The sequence below is a fragment of the Aythya ferina genome (genome assembly GCF_964211825.1).
Source record: "Aythya ferina genome assembly, chromosome: 3".
Classification (NCBI taxonomy): Eukaryota; Metazoa; Chordata; class Aves; order Anseriformes; family Anatidae; genus Aythya; species Aythya ferina.
In genome coordinates this window covers 85,820,669-85,840,630 of record NC_140298.1, presented here as the reverse complement: position 1 = coordinate 85,840,630, position 19,962 = coordinate 85,820,669, and the positions used below count along the sequence as shown (strand labels likewise).

The following is a 19,962-nucleotide window of genomic DNA, read 5'->3' as shown; positions in this document are numbered from 1 at the left end:
TTAAGCAAATTTTTGAGCCCTCAACAGTATCATCTGCTCCAGCAGGTGCCTGTTCTCAGAAATGCATTAGGTAGACCGTACTTCAAGTGAGTGAAAGTACCTGATGCTTTCCACTCTCAGAGGAGAAGAGGCAATGCATTTCCGTGAGTTTCATCATTCCCTGAGAACACCCGAGACCCCTCCACTGTCGGTGAAGGGACAGACATGCTACTGTTTGGTGGATGAGAATACCCTCTGCAGCATTTGAAAAACACATTTCTCTTGTCACTGACTATAAAATTTCCTTTATAGGCAATATATGGCGTTAAATTAGGTGGACTGGATCACTCTCACCCTCCTTTATTCCTTCTTTCTGTTTGTCCCTTCCCTCCCTCTCTTTACTTCCTCCCTAGGCCAAGTGCCAAAAATGCTTAGCGAGGCAGGATCTCAGCTATCAGCTTAAATTGTCAAACTGGCTTCCACCTCTTTCATTTCAGAGAGCACTGTAATTGAAACTCCTCTTATTTTAGGTGGTGGTAGTATTTTAAACTCAGAACTATGTAAAGAACTGGAGATAATGCTAAACTGCTTAGCTGCGAAGGGGTGGCTACAGACCCAGTGAGGAAATGTTTGCATAAATCCTATGTAGGCAGATTCTCACCTAGAAAAAGCCTGCGTTTCTGCCAAAATATTCAGAATCTTTCTGGCATCCACCGCAAGACAATTGTCAGGCTTGATTGGTCCGGCAGGGAAAGGCTTTTGCTTTCATTTTCGTGTGTTTGGTGCCAGCATATTTCCCTGACAAGTGATGTGAGAGGTGACTGGAAGAGTTCATTGACTGTGGAGATGCCGATGCAGGAAACCTCCTTCCTTCTTCCACAGAGGTGAGTGCAAGCCTGCAGTTGCTCCTGCGGAGGATGTGTTGCCAGTGTGCTCAGTTTTTAAACAGTCCCTAGGTTGCATGGGCTGATGCTCTTCAAGCATTGCAAGTGGAAGGATGGGTGAGTCCAGGCTTCGCTTTGCAGCCAGAGCTCTGAATTAAGAAACCTGGGAGGTATCCTGGTGGGGAATGCTCAGCTGAAATGTGCTTTGCACCACTTTTTATATATTTATTTTTCATTATTATTCCTATGGCTAGAAATCAGGGACTTCATGGACAAAGGAGTCCCAAAACACTGTTTAATGTTTTGGTAACTAGGTGATAAGTAAAAATTTAAACATTTACTAAACCAGAGAAACTTGATTTAAGTTGCTGATTGCTTCTGTTGTGCCTATTCTGTCAGGCATTAGGGGGCAATAGCAGGAGAGGAAAGCATATATAGGTTATGCCAATTCTACATGGAGCTGGCTGGGCTTCTTAGTGGCTTATTTCCAGACACTTGAAAGTTCGAGTGACAGGACTGGAGTGGGAGGCTTGTTTGGTTTTCGTGTGAAGGTGGCAAATTATAAAGATAGTAGCATTCCAGTGAGGTGTGCCTCAGCCCTTAAAATGCTTTCATTTATCAGTTGTTATCAGCTAATCAAGAATAATCCTGAGCAAGGAGCCTAAGGATGAGGTTAGAGGGGACTGGGCACAAGGACAGGACTGTATTGCCTCAGGTAGCCTCAGCAATGCTTTGCAGTCTGAGGTGTTGGCAGTGGGAGCAATGAATCACAGAGATGCAGCTTTATCCAGGAAGGCTAGGAGAAGTGTTTTACAAAGGCTGACTGTAAGGTTGCTGACCTTAACAAAGAAAGATTTCTTATACTATATGCAAATGAATTTTCTATGGGGAAAAAAAAAAAAAAAAAAAAAAAAAGTGTTATATTTTGATTTGTTGATGGAAAAATGCTGCACAGCATGTCTCATAAGCAATATAGCAAGTGTCACTAAACACTAGGGATGAGAGTAAAAACAGAATATCTTTTGGGAGATGGACGTACTGGGACAATTGAGCATCTGCACTGCAAAACTCTTGCACAGAATCAGTATTTTGTGGTTCATTCTGCTTCAGTTTGAAAACATTTTCTCAACATTCACATTTTATGCAGAACTGGTACTTAAATTTCAGCAATCTCCTAAGCTGATATGCTTTCCATCTGAAAATTTCTATTTAAACTCTGTTGTATCCTCCCAAAAACATAAGATGCTCTGCTCAAAGCCATTCTGACACAAATCTCCCTTCCCAAGTGATACTGGATATCTGTTTGGCATCACAGATCTAAGAATGTAATAGAGCTATTTTTCCATTTCAACATGAATTCAGTTGCCAAGGCCAGCATCTTCACTACCCCACTTTAGCATGTATGCATGCTAAATCCATTATTCATACTGTCTGTATGTCATCAGCAGAAATTTGCCTACGTGCTCCTTCAGAAATGGGCTGCCACTGCATAGCCTCACCTAACCAGCTGTGGGTACGTAAGAGCTTGCTTTTATTTTCAGATAATATCATATGTTACAATTGTGAGTCTGAAAGTATTATAAGTGGACTTGTGAGGTGATATGTTTTTTATCACTTGCTGTTTGGGAGCCAGTCTTAGCTGTCTGGTTTAAGATAGAACAAGCCAGTAATGATGTCCCCATAAAGTAACAGAAAGAAATAATAGTTTTTTCTTCTAGGCAGTTACTCGTTTTAAAACTAGAAAAGCTTCTCCCAAAACAGGAAAGCATATATGTAATGTGTGGACCTAGCAAATGTTCTCACAGGTCCTGTGTCTCATCTGCAAAGTGTTCCTACCTGAGGGAGCAGTGGTCCTGTAACCGAGGGTTGTGCACACAAGTAAAGTGTTGTGTAATATCCATTTGTCTCTTGTCTATTCAAAAATCAGACAACAACAACAAGGAGTTATTTTCATAGAAGAAGGCTCTTCTAAAAAACAGGTAAACAATTATATGATATCTGTTAACACTGTTCAGGCTGAAAGGTCAGCAAAAAAATAAAAAAGCTTTTGAAGTTTCTGATCAGGCACAGGCTTTTGCAGACACCATCAGACTTTTTATTTCACTTGTCTTCCCGGGTGAGACAGTCACTCAAAAATGGGATCAATGGCTCTGATCAATACCTCGCCCAATATTGTGAAAGGTCATATATCATTGTCTCCTAGCGCTGGGGTAATTTGCAAACAGACGTTACTTTTATTGGAGCAGTGCCCAGAGGATTCAAGCAGGATGCTCAAACGCCACTCTGCTAGGCAGGCACAAAACAAAATAGTCCATACTTATCTCTGAAAGAGGAAGGAGCTGTGACAGCAGTAAAATGCAGGCACTGAAGGTTTGTGAGGGAAGGGGTAAGTGAAAATAATGGCAGAGGAATGGCAGAGCAAGGCAGTGCCTTCGAGCCACTGTTCTGTAAGGCTGAGGAAAGTCTGTAAGGGGCAGCTCATTAGGAGATTGCAGCTGTCTCCAGCACCTAAAGCAATAAGTAGATTTTTCAGAAGAGCAGTGCCTGCATATTTCTGAAAATCTCCTCATAGCCTCACTGTGGGAGCCACAAGTTTCTGAGTGCTACTGAAAGCTTGGCATTTGCTTAGCAGTTGACATGGAAGCAAAAGCTATCTGAAAGTCTGTTTCAGTGTGCCTGCTTGCAGTGTGAGTCAGTGCGTGCTCCTCCTCTGTGCCCATTACCAGGCACTGTTGTGTCCTAGATGTGGGAATTACTGATGTCATCAAAGGTTAATTATGAAAGAAATAATTTCATTTGTAACTACCCCCAGCTGAGAAGCTGTTAATCACACCCCAGGCAAGCTTGCCAGTTTGCATTTCTGAAGATTCAAGAAAACAATGTTATGGCCTGGTATTTGTTTTATAGCACTGTATAATGAAAATGGGAGTCTTGCTATTTTATGTAGATATGAAATGTAACAGTGGCTGCATTTTTGTACACTTTTTTTTTCTTTCTGTAAAATGGCATAAATTTCATATATAGAGAAAGCTCTAATCTCTGATTAGATTATTAGATTAACTCATGCTTAAAGGGAAAAATAAAATATTTACTTGCAAGTAAATTAAAAATGTAGTGAAATTGAGCTTCACAGACTGTCAGATTTCAGGGGCTGTGAAATCAGAGTTTCCTTAAAAGGAAACACTGCATCCTAAATATTTCATTAATAATTATAATTGCTTTAAGTATACCATAACTGTGTTAAATTTGTTGTTTTGCTTTATAAACCCATTTAATTTTTCAATTGTCTACTGGCAAACATTGCCTTCAGTGAAGTCAACATGAGAATAACATCAGGGAGGAATCTAAGATAATACAATCCCTTTCATCGAGTGCCATGAAAAGTTTATTAGCTGTCTCAACCGTTGTGTGCAAGTACATTCATCTGACTGTCACTGGGATGTAGATACACAACAGGACTGATAATGAAACTATTTGGTTTGCCTTGTTTCCAAATTCCAGGTAAACACTTCTCTAAAACTGGAGAAGTCGCACCTTCTGTGATAGTACATGATCTAAATTCAGAACGTACAGTTTTAAATTATTGACCATTCTGAATATTAAGTTATATCTCATAATTATACATGTGACCAATTTTCTTCAATTAGGGTGACTGGCTTTCAAAGCAACACTAACTCTTCCACACAAATTGCAATAATTATATATTTCTTTACATTCATTGCAGATATATAGAGCCATGATGTATAAAATAAAAATATACATATAAAGAATTACAAATAAAAATATGAATATAAAGAAGTATTTCATTCTTATGAAATAAAGAAATATGGTGGCAAATACACCAGCTGAATCCTTGGCTCACCAGAATGACAATATTCTAAAAATAATATAAGGTGAGATGGACTTCTTTGTACTTGTGATGATTTTACATCACTTTGTACTTGTGATGGTGGGTGGCCAAGCTCCACCACAACCACTCTCTCACTCCCCCTCCTCAAAGACGAACAGGGAGAAAATACAATGAAAAGGGCTCAAGGGTCGATATAAGGACAGGGAGATCACACAGTAATTATTGTGATGGGCAAAACAGACTCGGCATAGGGAGATAGTAAGATTTATTGCTAATTACTAACAAGCTAGAAAAGTGAGAAACAAAGGAAAGAAACCAAAAGCACCTTCCCCCCCCATTCACCCTCTTCCATCTCCTCCCCCGAGTGGTGCAGGAGAACAGGGCAATGGGGGTTATGGTCAGTCTACAGCACTTCTTCTCTGCTGCTCCTCAGTCACTCTCATCCCCTGTGCTGTGGGGTCCCACCCACGGGATGCAGTCCTTGGTGAACTGATCTGACGTGGGCTTCCCACAGGCAGCAGCTCTTCCAGAACTGCTCCAGATATGGGTCTGTACCACAGGGCCCATCCCTCAGGAGCAAACTGCTCCAACCTGGATCCCCCACAGGCCAGGTCACCTGCTCCTGCATGGTCTTCTCTCCACGGGCTGCAGGTCCGGCCTGGAATCTGTTCGAGCAGGGATCTTCCACAGACTGCAGCCTCCATCTGTGTCCACCTGCTCCACTGGGGGCTCCTCCATGGGCTGCAGCGTGGAACCCTGCTCCACCGTGGTACTCCATGGGCTGCAGGGGGACATCCTGCTTCACCATGGTCCTCATCACAGGCTGCAGGGGACTTCTGCTCCGGCGCCTGGAGCACCTCTCCTCCTCCTTCTTCATTGACCTTGGTGCCTGCAAGGCTGTTCCTCACTCCTCTTACTCTCCCAGCTTCTGTGTGTGATGCAGCTTTTTTTTTTTTTTTTTTTTTCTGTCTTAAATATGCTCTCACAGAGGCGCAAACAACATCACTTATTGGCTCAGCTCTGGTCAGCAGTGGGGTCCTTACCAAACATGGGGCAGCTTCTAGATTCTTCTCACAGAAGCCATCCCTATGACCCCCTGCTACCGAAACTTTGCCACATAAACCCACTACAATACTTGAAAGATACAAATAAAAATAAACTTAAAAGAAAGCTGATATGGGAAACAGCTTGTTCAAGTTGAGTATTGCACTACTAAAATTATCCAAATAACCCTAATTCAAATCTTATTAATATTCTTGAGATCAAAAACCTTGTCATGACTAATTTTTGCGCAGTACAAATCTGACATTAAGACACATTCTAAGAAAAACGTTTATTAATTATACTAGACTAGATTGTGATTCTGGTATTCACATGGAGTATCCTTTCCTAAATGAAAATACATTGGACTCATGCTGTTATTTGAAGAGCACAGTACTTAATGCAATTACAGCCCACCTGACTGACAATGTGGAGATCTTGATACACCTGAGGGTGAAACTCTACCAGGTTCATTATTCCAGAGAAACTCTCCACTGTTGATACACTGTTGATGGTGAAGGTGTTATTGCCACATAAACACACAAACCAGACCTTGACAATATTCGTAGAATATTTAGCTGGCAGAGTAGAAGAAAATTGTCAGTAACTGTTGTGACTAAATGCTTAATTATTTCCTAAGAAGTGAGCTGACCTCATCTTATGCCAAATGGCTCATATTTTTATGTAACACCTAAGAGGTCTCGAAATTCCATATTGTCCTCTAAAATACAAGTTCGTTACAATGCATCCATTACTAAAGTCTTTAAGGTCTTGCTTTCAGAGTAAACCTATGGAAGCCCGAATTTACATCCCAGTCCTACTCCAAAAATTTATGTACCATAAATCCAAATTCCATAAGCAAATTTGCCACAAATATAGCATATATTTCTTGAGAGAATTTTTCACCATTGCACCATGTTGTCTGTGTGGGTTTTGTTTGAGGAGATCAGAGGTAGCAACTTCATATTTAATAATGAAAAATTTATTGTAATGTTAACTACAAAGAACCCATTCCTACTCCATAACCATTAAAATGCAGAACGTCATCTATTCAATAATGCAGAATTGTTGCATATTAAAAATTTAAATCTATAAATATTAAAAAAGCACAGGTCAGTGCTTTAACCAACAGAGGTATTTGTACACACAGCTATCATTGTAAGTCTTAAGGGTCATGCATTTGTTATGGTGTGGAGCAAAACAGATATGATAAAAAGTAGCCATACGATAAAGTAAATTTTGATTCATTTTTTTCAGATGAGCGACAAGGACAAGAAATGTTGGATTAACTCAAGGGTCTGTGGTTGTCCTTTGGTAAGGACATATTGCTATTTCAATCTATCAAGCCAATGTGCTGGAGTCAGCTTTGTAAGGGCATGGCATGAAGATGCTTATAAAAGTGACTGCAGCCAAAATTACCTTTGCCAGCCTCACTCCTTTACATCACTTTGACAGAGTCAAGAGGCCAGAAACATAATATTGTTTTTCACTTCCTTGGTCTGGAAATGCCTGGACAGTCTATGCCAAATGTGTTCACTATGACCAGAGAAGTGATTGCCATGCAGGAGATGAGAAGGAAACTCCTGGGTTATTGCAGTCCAGGTGTTCACCATGCCCAGGAAGGGGGAAGCTGAGCGGGCTTTGAGAGTCCTTCAAGTGATCCTGTCAGAACAAAGCAAACTTGAAGCACTGGAAGGCTACAGCTAGCTCCTCAGCAGTGATTCTTCTTAGACGTGTCAGCAGTTTCTGCATGAAGGGAGCATCAGCCTTATTCTGACAAAGAAAAAAACAGACTCATGGCAGTAGAGGTAAGAGGCTCTTTGCAGTCTGAACTAAATCCACATTCCTTGAGCACTCAGCCGGAGTAGCTGGTTACTACATCCATGAGTTGTGACCTATGTGAAAGACATGCATGTGACTCAACAACAGAAAGGAGCTTGGACAGTCTGTGCAGCACAGGTCTGCCAAGGCTGTGTTGAGGGAAACCTTTCCTTCTTCACTCAGTGGTGTCCCAGTCAGACACACTGGAGAACCACTGGCACATGACCATCCTGTTGTATAGTCTTATCTGAGTTAGCCATGTTGATGGCTGATTAACCTCAGCTTACAAACACCAAATAATACTGCACGTGGAGGTGGAAACAGATGTCTGCGGCATGAAGCAGAAAGGTAAGTAGTGGACATCTGGCTCTCCTCTCTAGCTCCATGTGACAGCTCTGCTGCCACAACATGCAGGAGGATGCAGCATGTGTCTCCTTCATCTGCCTGGGTCTTATGGTTGTAAATGAGGCAGCAGCAGCTGCTTTAGGCAGTATTTTCCCCCTTTGTAGAATTGGTTATGCTCGTTTAGAAGAAATATTTATTGATAATGTGCTCGGGGGGGTAGGACAGGATGTATCACTGTCATGGTGACAGATGGGAATTTATGGGTGAGCCTACATATCCATGCTGTAATGGACAGGGAATACTGAGACCTTGGGGAAGAAAGAAGGACACCAGCCCTGTGATATCCTTGTTTGTGAAGGGTACAAAGATGACAGGGACCTCCTGGAGAGATGTCTCTGGGCTCAGCATCACTCAGGCTCAGAGGACCTAAGACATAGCCTCTCTGGGCCCTCTGAGAAATGCAGTAGCCAAAATCACTTCATACATATTCAGCAACTTTAATCATGCTGACACTGTTTTCTAGTACACTTGATAGCTCACATGGGGCCTTCAAATCTCCAGGCTTTGAGAAGAACTCTCCAATGTTTGCCCTAACAGAATTTGCTGAACTGGCTTGAAACAAACCTGGTCGATTTAACACATTTAGCAATAACTCTGAGGCAGCTGCATGGGTTTTTCTGACTGATATTTTCCTGGTTCCCATCTTCATTTTAATCTGTCTTTCTTGTTCCTTATCTGTGCCTGTAGCTGGTATATTTTAGAGTCATCTTTTCCACATCTACTGAAAACTTAAACTTCATTGGAAAAATAGGAGAAGGGAAAATGGGTAAGGGAAAAGTTCTTTCCTTTCTTTCTTTTTGTTTATTTATTTTATTGTTTATTCTTACCAGTTCCAAAGCTGGTTTATGAAGAGTTAGAGAGAAACTAGACCATGCAGGAAAGAGAGCAGAGAATCCTCAGGGAATCACCAGAGTTTCCTCATCTAGCTGTACAGGTAAGCAATAAATCACGTTGAAAATTAATAGTTAGATGCATTCACTGCTGTTTTTGCAAAACTGTTATTCCAAAGTGAGGAGCCCCTATGTCATCCATCCGTGTGCTTAAAAACATGATTGTATATATATATATTAGGGCTTAATTCCATTTTAGATTAATGAAAGTCACAAATAGTTTCACAAGTCCAGTGGAAGGAGAAAAACTTGATGGAAACAACATTCATTTAACATGATGTTTTGAAATTAGAAACATTGCTTTGAAATTGAATGGTCGTTAGGCAATCTGGGCCTGTTTAGCAAGGTTGTATTTAGTCATCTGACTTTGAAATTAAAAATCAATTTCATAGTCATGTGTTTGTCCTAAACTTCTTTGCCAGTGTTTCTAAGGAGTCTTGATATGCTACCTTGTGTAATACTCCCTTGTTTTAATGGTGTGACAACTCTGCAAAAGATTGATGGCTGCTATTACCAGTGGAGCGCATACAGGTCTCATCTCAAGCTGCATATTTGACTGTGCTTCAGAACAGAAGCCACAGCCAATGCCAGATCTCTGGTCTCCTAAAATTTTGTCCTTCTTAGGATGACCATTTTTATCCCATTGTAATATTTATCTAATTTGTGATTATAATTTGCTGAATTCTGCAACTCTAAGGCCAAATGTGGTGCATCAGTTGATTTAACTTGGACCTTGCCAGGAGGAGGAAGTCAGGATGTAGAAGCAGTTAATTATTATTGAGTATGAAGTTAAGCAGTCTGAGGTTAGAGAGAAAAAGATTAGTAAAGCAATTCTAATTGATTTGATACGGACAAGTCAATGGTATTCACTTGTGATCAGCACCTATGCAATAAAGGAAATTAAAACAGCAGGATACCCCATTCTTTTGTATGTTTTACTAGCCCCTGGGTACAATCCCATGGTTCCTGCATGAATTTGAAGTTCTATTCCACTTCACTAATCATTTTCTCTTGCACAGCTCTGTCCAGCTTCATACAATTATGATTCTATGAATCTCACAAAACTAAACATGATTAACACCAGTGCCATTTTTTATTCTTTGTCATCACTTTAATTTACTGCAAGACTTTTTGTTCTTTGATCCACTAATTGGATCCTTTCTTCATTCTCAATTTAGAATCTGATCTTTTAGGAACATTGAACTTGGCTACTCCTTGTGCCCAGTTTCTTGCCCTCTCTTTTTTATTATTTGTTTCCTTCCTTCTCCTGCTCATGGCACATTCTGTTTTTTACAGATGAAGAAGTTTGGCACATGTCTATTTTTAGGCAATTGCCATTAATAAATTAAACCTTATCCATGTACATTCACAGATTATTATTAATAAATTAAACCTTATCTGTGTACCCTCACAGAAGGAGCGTGGGCTGGGAAGCTAGGAAGATGTGGCTTTCCATGCATGGTGCCACTTGAAGTGTCAGTGCCTGAGATTCTCTCATCTCCAGAAAGCAGACAGGTATGGTTAGTGTCCTTTCTTCTATTTGGGGAACCAAATTCTCCACTAGGAAAACTAATGAGATTACTCCAGGGCAAACTGTGACCTACTGTCTGTGTGATATTTTGTAAGTGTATATTTTTGCATCCTCCCTTAGTATATTTCCTTTCAGAATAATAAAGGGCATCTAACAAATACCAGACTGTCATCCCATCAGTGCTACTTCATGGTTTATGTGCTGCAAATATAAAATTTGTGATGGATCTGAGGAATTAACATTTCTGTGTGGCTTTTGCTTCTGAGCTGGCATGGCCTCTCCTCCACACCTGCCCTCTCTTCCAGAGCTGGGCATGGTTAAACCATGCTTTGGTTTAACAAACTCCAGTTGTCTTTCCCCCTTGAAAGTAAAATCCTCATTAAAAAGACTGGACTTAAAGTGACAAAAAGATACAAAATGAACACATATTTTTATATTGGGTTATAAACACTGAGACATTTTCTCTGAGAGAAGACAAGAGAAGAATGCATTTACATACGTGTCCTAGATATTGAAGGATAAATGCTGAAACTTTTGCATTTGAACATGTATCACAGCAACAAACTAGAGACTCTGTGTGGGAAACATCAGTAGGTTTACTGTATAATAGCTTTTATTTAAATTTATCGACAGTCTTCCATAGCATTCACAGTGAATTAAAAGATTCCATTTAAATGCTTTTTACAATTTACAGTATTTACTGTAAGCACTGAAGGTTGACTGGGAACTATTAACACCTATTTATCAGAGTGTTATGTTCAACAGTCTTCAGCCTTGGAATATGCATAATGCTTTTGGAAGAGTTTTGCAGAGACAAAAATCTGCTGTGTGTTTCAACATTAACAAAGGACACAAGGAAGGCAGAGTTGCTATAGTACCTATATACATAGCAGTTCCTCAAGCCATATTCAGAGTCAACTCAAACATGAGAGAGAGTTGAATTCTTCTCTTTGCTGTTTACTATGAACAGAAGAGTCAATTGTGTAAGATGCAGCTACTTAAGCACAAGAGAGGATGGCTGAGAGGTGCCCAGAAATGGAATTTGGTCAACACAGTCTTCATTACTGGTGATAATACATGAGAAGAAAAGAAAGAATCCAGGTTGCCACCCATCTATAAAAGCATTTTATAATGCTTAAATATAAAGCCCTTAGAAAATGCTCTGAACAATTTTGGCATTAGAAAAAGTACCATGGAGACAACAAGAAAAAAAAAAAAAAAAAAAGACGTCACAGAAGAAAAAATAATGCAAAGCTTCATAATATAGATTGCTCCTTCTCTTAAATATCTGAAAGTAATATTCCAGACATAGATCTGTAATGTCTAGGAGAGATGTGACTTTTCCAGAAAATATGCAAATCCTCAAGTTCTACATTCTTTTTTAATACCTTGGACGGAGACAAAGTAATATTACACTTCAGTAAGCCAAATGTTACAATTTTCTAATATCATATACAATACAGTATTTGAGTTTTTCTAAATAATATAAGCTCACAAATTAGAGAAGCTGTAACTATTAGATGGTGGATTTGTTAAGCGAGAGTATGATCTTGCAACAATGCCAGTGATCTTCAAGCAAATAATCTGGAAGACAACAGATCTGCAAAGAGGTGTCCATGGAACATATTTTTTGCATGTACATATGTGCACATGTGTTGTGCCCCAGTGGGCAGCCAAGAAGCACACAGCCATTTCCTCACTCATCCACAGTACAAAAACAAACAAACAAACAAAACAAAAACCTTACAGATTGAGATAAATATAGTTTAATAGGACAGAGAAGGAAGGAAAATTAATTATATAAAAAACAAGTGATGCACAGTGTGATTACTCACTACCTATTGACCAATACACAGCCCACTGGCCCAACAGCCCCCCTCAGTGAATTCCCCCAGGTCTTATTGTTCAGCACAACACCACCAGGTGTGGGCATCCCTTTGGCCAGCCAGGGCCAGCTGGCCTGGCTGTGTCCACTCCCAGCTTCTGGTGCACCCCCAGCCTCCTCGCTGGCAGGGCAACATGAGGAGCAGAAAAGGCCTTGGCTCTGTGAAAGCACTGCCCTGCAACAACTAAATATATTAGTGTGCTATCAAGAGTATTTTTCTCCTAAGTCCAAAACACAGGCACATACCAGCCACTATGAAGAAAATTGTCTCACCCAAAACCAGGATAACATGCATGTACTCTTACATACATCGTTTCTTCAAGCGATAAAGTATTATTATTATTATTATTATTATTATTATTATTATTATTATTATTATTATTATTATTAATTATGATTATGTTTTATTTATTTATTTATTTATTTATTTATTTTCAGATTCAGTACTTCAGATTGTCTGATGAATGATACAATATTTCTCCCATTACAGAAATCTCCTATACTCCTGCTCCCATGAGGAAATCCAGACTCTGGTCCACACTGTTGCAAGGAACAACTGCGCTGACTTTTAGAACTCTTTGGATCATACCTTTACTAAGCCAGACACTGACTGATTTTGAATTTGGCTGGAATATAGTTTGTTATTTAGTTGTCTGAGACTAGCATAAAATTGTGCTTCCTGGGTTTCCTGTAAAACACACATTCAACAGGCTAGTAAAGTATACTTTAACCTGATGCAAAACTGTCTTCATTGCCCAGTATTTCTTTCAGCTATACTACATCACTTGCAATATAACTATTATTGTGATCTGACATAATCTGTGATAGTGTTTTCTATGTCTTGCTATGGACAAATTTAATAAATAATTGTATGTTAGATTTTATGCCTTCTGTTCATGTAATTCTGTGACTCTGGTTCAGCCCCAAATACACATAAAATTAAGTCTCTGTGTTTTATCATAGATTAAAATGTCACTGTGAACAGTTCTACCATTGTCTCAATTAGATCTAATAAATGTATTCTTGTTAGCCAATTAAATAATTCTGTTTTATGAGAGATTGCATTAATAACAATTGGTATACATTAATTCAGTTTTTAGGAAGGTGTTGCCATGAATACAACTCATCAAGAACATATCTCCCTGCTGTTGTTTTCAGGCTTCTATCATTTAAATGACTTATTATCTCAAAATTCAGAACAAAAGGACTTGACTGAAGCCCTTTTAAGTTGATTGAAAGTCAAACAAATTTCAAAATCCTTAGAACTAGCCTTGCTAGTTACTGCTATCTTTCTATCATAGATTAATAGAAAATCAGAGCAGGAAAGTCCTTTACAGGGTCATTTAGTTATATAACCAGAAACAGGAGCTGTCAGTAAGTTCAGTGACTGCATAATTCCTGGTGATGAAAATTTACTTATTTTGAATGTTTTTAGTTCTTTCTTATTCTATAAAAGCATGTCTTTTCCCGCTGATCATTTTTTTCTCTTTTCCTGGGCTGCACTGAGGATACAATTTATTTCAAGATGCTATTTTTTCCTGTCAAAATGACTTTTTTTCAGCCAATTGTATTCCTTCAGCTCAGAGTCACAGCAGAGCTCTGCCCCTCAGAGGACCCCTATACCTCCCCCCCCCGTTGAACCCATCCTGTGAATGGCCCCTTTTGCTCATACCTATGTCCATGTGAGGTGTCCTTCCACTTAACAGATGTACCAATGACGAAAAAATGAAACTATGTGGACTGTGAAAAGAATAGCAGGTTTGAGTATTTACTGTTTTCTCTTGCTTTTTCTGTGTAATTTCTTCAGAGAACAAAACAAGTTTTATTCCAAGTTGCTTAAACTACCCTGGAGTTTAAACATTCTGTAAAGCAGATTGGCCTCAATGTGTACGGTGTCACTCATTTATCTCCCCCTTGGCATTCCACTGACATAAGTTTACTCTCAAGTAAAGGCCTCTCAAGTGTCATTGCTAGCTCTCTGCAAGAGTTTTGCTAAGCTTGCATAAGCACTCTACTTATTTTGTTGCTATTCCTTGCTCCAGAGTGCACTTTTCATGCCATAGCTGCTGCTGTTGTTTGCTTTGAATGTCTCTGGGCTTTCCAAAATTCCACCGACTCTTCCAGCCTTCAGGGGAGAATGAAGAAGAGCAACTGATGCAACATGGAGATCACTGTAATACCGCAATACCACCCTGTAATAGGATGGGATGCCCTGTTGAAGTTTGCAAAAACATATGAAGTATATGAATAACTGTATTCATATTTAATTTTTAAGTTTCTTTAATCCTTAGTTAAGTTAGTAAAGAAGGCAGAGACTTTTCCATAGAAAAGCTTGACTCAGGATACAGAAGACATGAGTTACAATAGTGCTGTTCTCTTCTTATGAGATCTTTTGCCCATCATCGGTGGCAATTTCTCTACTTATGTTGGATTTATCGCCAGCCAGTAATCCATCAGGAAGGCTGTGCTGGTAGCTGCTAATTGCACAGTGGTTTCAGGTTGTCACTGCTGCCATTTTGATGGATAGTGTACACAGAAGTTTCTTACACCTCGTCTTCCAATCTAACTTAAGTCTCCTCACAGCCAAACTGGTTGGAATGTTTTTTGTGTCCTCTGTGTTAAATTTTAGAGTCTTTATTTTCTGTAGAAACATGGGATGACTTGTGATTAACTGCAGAGCTTTGAGGGTTTTTGAAAGCAGTGTTTCTCCTTTCACGTAGGACCCACTGCTTTGGCAAGAAAACGTTGACCAGTCAGTACTTTTTTCTTGCTTCATGAGTTGCACTTTTGCAGTTTCTCCAGGTTATTCTTGGTCTTGCTTCACTAAATTCAGGAGTTCACTAGCTCATAATGTCTTCCATAAGAAAATGTACAGAAAACATTGTTCTGTCATTTCCATTCCATGATTGCTAAATATGCATCTTCCACTGATACCTTGGAAAAGCTATATACTGATTTACTGATTCAAAATTACATAACAGTGAAGATAGAAAATTATATTTGTCTTGCAATAAATTCTTTGTTATAGTCATCCAGATCCCACACATTTTTTACTCATATTAGAATTGTTGACATTGTTACTAGCTTCTAAACATTTGTCTCCAAGTATAGCCTTATCTGAAGTATGTATCTCGATAGAAATAAAAAATATACATCTGTTAACCACATTGTGCACTGAAGAGTGATACATTCAGAAAACGATAACCAGCATTTTGTCACTCTGCAGATTTGAAAGAAAATGCCTGTGCAAGCATTTAGCAGTAAAAGATACCACTTTCATTAGAGCACAAAGTGGAAGGATTTGTGAGGTTTGAGGTGTTTTTAGAGGGAAAAAGTTAGGTGCTGTTGCATATAATGGTTGCTTGGTAACACACCTAGGATTACAAGATAACAGGGTCATTGATGTGGGTTTATTTCATCACTAATACTGAGGGAAGGGAAGGGAAGGGAAGGGAAGGGAAGGGAAGGGAAGGGAAGGGAAGGGAAGGGAAGGGAAGGGAAGGGAAGGGAAGGGAAGGGAAGGGAAGGGAAGGGAAGGGAAGGGAAGGGAAGGGAAGGGAAGGGAAGGGAAGGGAAGGGAAGGGAAGGGAAGGGAAGGGAAGGGAAGGGAAGGGAAGGGAAGGGAAGGGAAGGGAAGGGAAGGGAAGGGAAGGGAAGGGAAGGGAAGGGAAGGGAAGGGAAGGGAAGGGAAGGGAAGGGAAGGGAAGGGAAGGGAAGGGAAGGGAAGGGAAGGGAAGGGAAGGGAAGGGAAGGGAAGGGAAGGGAAGGGAAGGGAAGGGAAGGGAAGGGGAGGGGAGGGGAGGGGAGGGGAGGGAAGGGGAGGGAAGGGGAGGGGTGGGGAGGGGTGGGGAGGGGAGGGGAGGGGAGGGGTGGGGAGGGGAGGGGAGGGGAGGGGAGGGGAGGGGAGGGGAGGGGAGGGGAGGGGAGGGGAGGGGAGGGGAGGGGAGGGGAGGGGAGGGGAGGGGAGGGGAGGGGAGGGGAGGGGAGGGGAGGGGAGGGGAGGGGAGGGGAGGGGAGGGGAGGGGAGGGGAGGGGAGGGGAGGGGAGGGGAGGGGAGGGGAGGGGAGGGGAGGGGAGGGGAGGGGAGGGGAGGGGAGGGGAGGGGAGGGGAGGGGAGGGGAGGGGAGGGGAGGGGAGGGGAGGGGAGGGGAGGGGAGGGGAGGGGAGGGGAGGGGAGGGGAGGGGAGGGGAGGGGAGGGGAGGGGAGGGGAGGGGAGGGGAGGGGAGGGAAGGGAAGGGAAGGGAAGGGAAGGGAAGGGAAGGGAAGGGAAGGGAAGGGAAGGGAAGGGAAGGGAAGGGAAGGGAAGGGAAGGGAAGGGAAGGGAAGGGAAGGGAAGGGAAGGGAAGGGAAGGGAAGGGAAGGGAAGGGAAGGGAAGGGAAGGGAAGGGAAGGGAAGGGAAGGGAAGGGAAGGGAAGGGAAGGGAAGGGAAGGGAAGGGAAGGGAAGGGAAGGGAAGGGAAGGGAAGGGAAGGGAAGGGAAGGGAAGGGAAGGGAAGGGAAGGGAGGGAGGGAGGGAGGGAGGGAGGGAGGGAGGGAGGGAGGGAGGGAGGGAGGGAGGGAGGGAGGGAGGGAGGGAGGGAGGGAGGGAGGGAGGTGGGAGAGGGAGGGAGGAGGGGGGTAGGAGGAGAGGAGGAGAAGGAGGAAGGAGGAAGGAGGAAGGGAGGAAGGAAGGAGGAAAGAAGAAGAAGGAAAGAAGAAGAGAAGGAAAGAAGGAAAGAAGGATAAGAGAGAGAAGAAAGGAAGAAAACTGTGTTGCTTGTCACGTCAAGTTCTGTATTTTAGTATTTTGTAAGCAATTCAGTGATGCCAAGCTTTTGGAAATATATGTTCTAGAAATGCAAAAAGAGAGTAGAAGGTTGTTAGTCACTGCTTTTGTTGCAGCAAATAGAAAGCCAGTTTCGCCTTTGGGCTTGGTTTAGATTTATTTTCATTCGCCTTGCCTGTCGGTTTTCAAATATACAATGCACCTTGGATGCTCTTCTGTATGCTCCACTGCTTTAATAAATATTTGTTGATGCAGCTTTTGTAATATCTTTGGACCAGGTCCTAAAAGTCTAATTCATATTGAAAGCACAATTTATTTAATAAAATCACTCATATTCAGCTACTACTCATCACTGAGTGGCAGAATTATATTCTACATAAATGTACACTGGTGAGATTTTCTAAACGTGTACTTAAACCTATACCTAGGTTATGGCTGGACTTGATGATCTTAGAGGTCTTTTCCAAACTAAATGATTCTGTGACTCTGTGATTCTGTATCAGGTTGCTGAAAACATACCCTAATTTTCACTGACATTGAGTACAAACAATGAACATTGCTTGCCATAGGCATTTTGATTCTCGGAATGTCTTGATTTAGGCAGCATTCAACAATTTTTGGCATCAAAATATGCTCAAAATTGATGGTTATCAAATACAGTTGTCACTGTCATATTCTTAAGACCATTTTTTTCCTCCTCCAACTTGTCCTACCTTTCTGGCAAGTCTGTTCCAACCAAACTGGAAACAGCGACAGAAGTAAAATTTTGCAACTGGTTTCTGAAAGCATTTACCTGTTCCCTTGAAGAGTTTTATGTAACTTTCCCAAAATCTCACTGTTAGGGACCAGAATTCATCCTGCTTCATATCTTGTTTACTAAGTTTCTCTTTAAAGCCATGGCATCAACAGGAACCAATAGTAATTGATGATGAATCACAGTGGTCCTTGAGTTTCTTCTGCAGTAAAATCAATCTTCCTGACTTTTGCATAGATGTGCTCAGTCTGTGACCTCACAGCTAGTGACCTGTGCTGAAGCATGGTACAATGAATCATAAATGACTTTATTATAGACTTGGTTGGGAAAATTTGCTTTTTGCAGCCCCCTGGAATCTCTTCAAGGAACAGGACTGTCAAGATGGCCTGCATTACCCACTAGTGCAACTTACTCAAACAGCCAAAAGGCTCAGACAGAAAAAGAAAGGTATTCTTTCCTATGCAAAAATCTTACAATACTTGTGATCTGGGTCAGAGGGGGTGAAGGAGGTTTTTTTTTGTTTTCTGATTTTTATTTATTTATTTCCTCTTGTTCAATAAATGCTTGTGTTTTTCATCCTTCACTCCTGTGTTCCTTCATTCTGCCAGAAAAATAGAATCATATATTCATAGAATCATTTAGGTTGGAAAAGACCTCAAAGTTCATCAAGTCCAATTATCAACTTGACCTGCCGAGTCCCATCACTAACCCATGTCCCTTTGTGTCACTTCTGCACGTCTCTTAAATACCTCCAGGGAAGAGGACAACACCACTTCCTGGGCAGCCTGTTCCAATGCTTGGCCATCCTCTCTGTGAAGAAATTCTTTCCAGTGTCCAGTCTGAACTTCCACTGGCACAACTAGAGACCATTTCCTTGCATCCTATTGCGTGTCATCTGAGAAAAGAGACTGGAGCTCTCCTTGCTGCAACCTCCTTTCAGGTAGGTGTAGAGAGAGAGATGATCTCCCCTCAGTCTCCTTTTCTCCAGACCAAACAACCCCAGTTCCCTCAGCCACTCCTCATAGGCCTTGCTTTCTAGTCCCTTCAACAGCTTCATTACTCCCCTGCACACACCTGGGCATCTCAGTAACCTCCTGAGTGAGGGGCCCAAAACTGAACACACCGTTCAAGGTGCAGCCTCACCAGTGCTGCATACAAGGGGACAATCACTTCCCTGCTCCTGCCGGCCACACTATTCCTGGTGCAGGCCAGGATGCCATTGACCTTCTTGCCCAACTGGGCACACTAATGGCTCATATTCGTCCTGCTGTCGACCAGCACCACCAAGTCCTTTCTTGCTTGGCAACTTTCCAGCCACTCTTCCCCAAGCCTATACACTTCATGGGGTTGTTGCGATCCAAGAGCAGAACCCAACAGTTAGCCTTGTTGAATGTCATGCAATTGTACTTGTCCCATCAAATAAACCTATTCAGATTCTACAATGTGATACTTGGATCATCAGTAGTTTGCCACATTTGCTAAGATGTTTTTAACATCAGGTGTGGAATGTAAGCTCTGGCACTTGTGGACAGGGAAGGGAAAAAATGGGAGAATCACTGCACCAGCTTTTTTCAGACACCTGAGCCATACTTTTGTGCATGTGGTGACCTGCATTGTCCAGAGCAGCAGAATCTCTTCTTATTCACACTTTCCTCACAAAACAAACCTTAATCCCTTACACACCTCTCATGTTTGTGCCATGCTTTTGTCTATAAGAAACTGCAGCTTTTGATGTGCAGTATTTTCTCAGTATGTTTTAACCATTTCTACTATTGATAAATATGAAAGACGTATGTTCATTACAAATATGAAGCAGTTACACATTGTTTTCTCTGGGTATCCTTACTCTGTCAGGCCATCTTTTCTGCAATGAAAGTCTTGTATTTAGTAGTTTGAATTCTGCTAAGCAGAAGCCTTTACTTTTTTTAAAAAAAATTATATATATATTTATATATATAAGCAACCTTTAAGGTCTCCTTTCTAACATCATTTTATAATTAAAATATGTAAGAAAATCTCCTTCTTACTTTTTATCTCCAGAAAAATAAATAAATAAAAAAATGTTTTCTCTAGAGTATTCTTCTCTTTTAACTACCTTCTTAAATTTTATTTTACTTTTTCTTTACTCAAAGTAATTTTGCTTTCCAGAAATTAGT

At 41.1% G+C, this 19,962-nt stretch overlaps 2 long non-coding RNA genes across 4 annotated transcripts in view; one reads left to right on the top strand and one right to left on the bottom strand.

The window, feature by feature from the left end:
- LOC311434630 overlaps nucleotides 1-19,962 on the bottom strand; it is a 69,998-nt gene that overhangs the window by 13,744 nt on the left and 36,292 nt on the right. The window lies entirely within an intron of this gene.
- On the top strand, nucleotides 305-13,325 carry LOC311435358. Of its 3 annotated transcripts, XR_014692075.1 has the most exons (6): nucleotides 305-863; nucleotides 2,312-2,376; nucleotides 7,012-7,562; nucleotides 8,811-8,914; nucleotides 10,285-10,385; nucleotides 12,777-13,325. It is a non-coding gene; the product is annotated as an uncharacterized lncRNA (long non-coding RNA). The 3 variants fall into 3 exon arrangements; XR_014692076.1 differs by lacking the exon at nucleotides 2,312-2,376 and having other exon boundaries at nucleotides 309-863; XR_014692077.1 differs by lacking the exons at nucleotides 305-863; nucleotides 2,312-2,376 and adding an exon at nucleotides 868-980.